Source organism: Centruroides vittatus, unplaced genomic scaffold (genome assembly GCF_030686945.1).
Source record: "Centruroides vittatus isolate TY-2023 unplaced genomic scaffold, ASM3068694v2 contig_93, whole genome shotgun sequence".
Taxonomy (NCBI): domain Eukaryota; kingdom Metazoa; phylum Arthropoda; class Arachnida; order Scorpiones; family Buthidae; genus Centruroides; species Centruroides vittatus.
In genome coordinates this window covers 240373-245638 of record NW_027122616.1, presented here as the reverse complement: position 1 = coordinate 245638, position 5266 = coordinate 240373, and the positions used below count along the sequence as shown (strand labels likewise).

General features: G+C 36.2%; 1 pseudogene; it reads left to right on the top strand.

The window, feature by feature from the left end:
* The first annotated feature begins 2027 nt into the window (after window positions 1-2027).
* On the top strand, window positions 2028-4605 carry LOC136984816 (insulinoma-associated protein 1a-like; annotated as a pseudogene).
* Window positions 4606-5266: the final 661 nt, after the last annotated feature.

Sequence of the window (5266 nt, the reverse complement as noted above, 5' to 3'; positions counted from 1 at the left end):
ACAGAACCACACACGAAATGTATATAAAGGAAACAAGAATTAGGACAGACATGTCGTGGCTTATTAATTGTCAAAATTTTACTCTATTCAGGGGGGAAAGCACCCAGTTTCTCCCCGTATACGCTTTTATACAGGAAAACCTGAATATCTGAACACTTTGCTGGGTGGAGGATCCAAAAATACTTCCGAAAAACCTAATTTAGAGCCAAACTTCGATACGGAGACGTTAGAAAGGTCGAATAAATTGATATTTTGTGAGAAAAGTGACACGTTTCTCGTGATAAATTGCGTTAATTTGTGTTTTCGGTGATTTTTTTTTTTGTTGTTCATTAACAGACTAATGACTGCGATGTACGTGATCTACTACAATAATAAAGTCAAATATCTAATTTTTGATACGTTCGACGTGACTAATTAATGACTGTACGTCTATATATACGTTTAAAATTAATATTTCACGTATAATCTTGATACATTTTAAGTGTGTACAAGTCTGGAAGCGCGTACGATCTATCACGCTACACGTCGATTTTAATTAAGAAAATAAACAGTAAACTTATTAATTTTTGTATTATCGACTGTAAAAAGTATTAAAATATAAAAATTATGTATAAAAAATAATATTTTAGTAGGTTATTAGTAATTTATAGCGTGTTTTTCGGGGTGTTATTCGCTTGTCCGGTGTAAGCGAATTTGGATAAAATCTTTACAAATTACGAATTTTTTTATTAAATAAAAGGAAGGAGAAATATGGAAATATCTGCGAGTAAGCGAAGATTAAACATTTACAGCTCATATTTGCACCAGCGATAGCTAAACAGATGGTTGTTAATGTCATTAACGTCGCGTTAATGTTTGCAAGCAAACACTTCGGAGATTCTGCTTTGGGGTGGATCGTAAAGCATTGCATTAATTACACGCCATACAGCTTTTACTCTGCACATTAATAGTAGGTGAGATGGTTGATTTTTAAACGTCCACCTGTGTTATTTCTATATTAAGATTCGTCACACCTGCTCAAAGTAGGTACATTCTCTATCTCTCACCTGTTTGAATTTCTCTCAAATCTACAATAATTGAACTTCCAATTTCTATATTTATTTTAAAAAATTAACCCAAATTTTTATTTAAAATATGGAGTAATAAAAAATATAACTTTAAAATGCTCCTAAATAATAAAATATCGAGAGAAATTTCGATTAATTGATGCGATTCTTAATTAAAAATTCCATATTTTGTTCAGAAATTACGAGTGATACCATCAAACTTTTCACGTTTCGATGGTATCACTCGTTATTTACACCCCAAAATCGATTGTAAAGGCAATAAATGGTCATTTTAAAGGTAATTTTATCCGTTTAAAGCTACTTAATACTTTAGAATTTAGAGAATTAGAGAATATAAACTCTGATTTTAAGGGTGAAGAAGGTGAAAAATGTAATTTAAGCGAGCTAAACATTCACTAGAATTAGAGATTTTTCGATAATTTTGCTAGAGGAGTGGCTCTAATTATTCTAAATCTATCAATTCGATAAATATATATTTAGCAATCGAGTTAGAGTTTGAGTAAACAATAGACAAAGGGGGATTATTCAGCTCGTAGTCATGTTCGAAGTGATGTCATGTTTTAACATCTGCAGTCTACAGAAATATGTTTATATCGGCGAATTATAGTGGCTGAAATGTTACAAAATTCCTAAAACAGGGGGGAAAATTACGCATTTTAGAGTATATTTTGAGAGTCGGACGTTTCGGGGGATCCGATGTAAATGCAACAACAGCTGTAGTCCACCAGACGCAATAACTCTATATGGTCACTTTCCCCTAGGCTAGAGGTTTTTTCGAGTGATATGGTCCGCATAAAAGACCGCTTGGCTATTGTTTCCTGCAGTGCCTACAGGCTCGGAGGTACCCTGCAGGAAGCCCCACTCTTCTCTACCCTCCGTACGATATTTTATTACGGTAACTCGATAATTACGTCAAGGTTGATGTAAATTACGGGGATGATCCACCTCCGTCACGAAAATTTCGGGTGGTGCGGGAAAAAAAACGAGCATCGTATCATGGGTTCTCCACACGTCAGATTGGATTATGTGGCAATAGTTCTATGAATCGACAGTCGATGGCGCTGACTGCCAATCACCGTTCGGTGGGGAGGAGTCTAAACGACGTCGGTTACATCCCGTCCCATCCACACACACACACTTCTGTCAGTCGCTCGGCGGGTCTCCATGAACGACCAACACACGGGACAATATGCCTAGAGGTTTCCTGGTTAAGCGATACGTCAAGGGATTCTGCCCTTCTTGGTGGGGGGATGACAAAGAAGGCAACGCAGAAGCCATCTATCCACATTCTCAAACAGTTTGCAGCCCTCTGGCTTACCAAGAAGAGCCGTTAGAACTGACTAAAAATGTTAAGGAGACCCCCGAAACCGTGGCGCCGACGGAAATGTCCAAGAAACGTTCCTCCAGCGGGGAGAGCAAGCCAAAAAAGTCGAGAGCCAACCGAAAGTTGACATTCGACGACGACAAAATCTCTCCGGTTTCCGGGACTTTCATACGCGATTCGGACAGCGAAGACGATCTTCCCATCTCTATGAAGAGGGGTGACATCGATCCCAGCCTCAACGTGGTCATCGTGACGGAGGAAGCACGAGCCGAGTTGGCAAAGATCGAGAACAAAATCGGCGACTACGTTTGCCAACTGTGCAAGGACCACTTCGCCGATGCCTTCGGTTTGGCGCAGCATCGATGCTCCAGATCGTCCACGTGGAGTACAGGTGCCCCGAATGTGACAAGGTCTTCAACTGCCCGGCTAATCTGGCATCACACAGAAGGTGGCACAAACCGAGACCGTCGTCCACCGGCCAGAACTGTAAATCGCCACGCGACAAGGACAGTGATTCGGATAGCATCTGCGATTCTTCCTCGCCCGGTTTGAGCCCACCTTCCAAAATTCAGAGAATGGAAGAGGAACTGTACGACTGCGATAGGTGCGGCAAGAAATTCCGCAGGAAGGCCTATCTTCTGAAGCACCTTCAGAGCCACGAAGTGGATCCGCGACCGAAGCACCCGCTGATGCACCACCTCCAGCAACCTAACTGTCTCAGCCACTTCGCCATGACCGAATTCCTGACGTGTACCTACTGTTCCAGCATATTTACCAGTACCGCCGGACTCATGCACCACGTGGCAAAGTTCCACTCCGCAGATGGCCCTCACCACTTGATGCTATCTTTGGCAGTCAGCGGCTGAATCCGTCCCAAATCTGGATCCGTGGGGATGCTTCGTAAACTATATAAAAATATACATAAATATATATTATAGGATGCAAAATTTCGGCTTCCTGCAGTAAGTGTCATATCATTTTTCTCAGCTTTATTAAGTTTTGTCTATTTTTTTATGGCGCTTAATGGTATCTTGTACAGACCAATCTAGTCCGATCTAGTCTCGCACTAATGATCAAATTTAACTGTCAGTTCGAACTGTGATCGATATTTTTTAAAACAAATACCTTCTCTAGTCTTCTATAGTCGAATCTAACACGGGGACCAACGTTTAATATAATCAAAAAAGGTGAATATATGATAAAAGATCTGTTATTGTTGACGTGTCTATGCATCACACAGACGATATTTTTCTTATTTTTTATCAGATTCTATATTTATGAATATATTAAAGGCTCTAGAAGGGGGTCATTCCCTCCTTAAATTCAGGAAACTACACTCGAGTACATTCTTACAGGCTCAAACTTTTAATTAAGGCCAACTCCTTCCTATTTCCGAACATAGATCTTAGCTTAATTTAGGAAAATATGGTAGGGAAAAAAGGGTCCAAACTTTCTTAAAATTAGAAATTCTAAGTAGGAAGAAGCTTAAGATTATTAATTTACTTGAGATTTCCACGAAGAAGTATTTTGTAATATGTAAACAATTTATCAATTTCGTTAAATGAGGCATCATTTTCAACACTCTAACGTTCGAAAGAACGTATTTAGGTTAGTGTAGAAGGGTAGAAAAATTCACTATAAGGAGGTTAAACAATTTTACAGCGCTCGAAAGTCTCCAAAAATTCTCCGAAGCGCTATAAAGATGGTGTTAAAATCTTCTTAATACAGAGGAATAACACTTAAACATACGCAATTAGTTTAGTAAACAGAAAAATTAACACTTACGAACGAATTATATGTTTATATATAAAAAGGCTTTAAAATTATTTTAAAAATTAAAAGAAAAAAAAAATATATATATATATATTGAGCCTCGTGAGAATACAAAGATATAACTTTAGCACCTTTAAAACAAGGGGGAAGAAAATATATAAGAGATTATTTTTTTATGGAATCTAGTCAAAAATTCTGCACTAATTTATTTTATTTCTATATGGATGTAATTTTTAAAAAATTCAATTCAATTCGCTTGTCTGACGTTTATTTTTTGTATTTTTTATTATTATTTTTCGAAACGAAAGGAAAAAAACAATTCCAGATGATGTATACTTCATGCATTTTTATCAATCATTCCTATCGATTTGAAAATGTAAAATTGTTCTAGTCACGTGATTATATTTGTAACAATAAAAATATATTTTGTTTGTTCCAAAAGTTTTCGCTCTTATTTAATTATTTAAAACAACTCAACCCCTAAAACCCTGTAAATGTGGCTTCTCCTCGCGACGTCTCACGCTTGCAAAGGAGTTTGTTTGCATGATACAAAGGAAATTCCAGTAAATAATTTAAATAAATAAATAAATAAATATATATATATATATAATTACAAATTTTTCGATGTAAAATTCTATACAGTTTAATAATTAAATGTATAAAACGAGCGGGGGAGGGGGTTTAATTAATACAGAAGTTTATTGTGAGGTGATATTAAAGCTCTGCAGCTTCAACAGTCTGGCTCTTTGTCATTTGCATTTTTGAACATCTGTTCTTAATTTATACGAATTTATCGAGAAAATAAAACATTACTTTAATGCGTTTTACATAAATTTTTACGACAATTATATTATTTTATTTAAAAATTATAATTATTTAATACGTTAAAATTATAGCTTTTAAATTGGGGAGTTTTAAGCTCTTTAAATGAGTTATAAACTGATTTTTAAAGGTAAAATTTATGTTTTAAGCTGGGAAAACACCAATTTTTGTACGTTTAAACTACCGAAATATCGATTGAAAAGTGTAAAAACTTAGTTTGGAAGTTGTAAAAAGTTATTTTATGTCTCGTTTTTCGGACGTGTCTAACGTTAATTGGCTG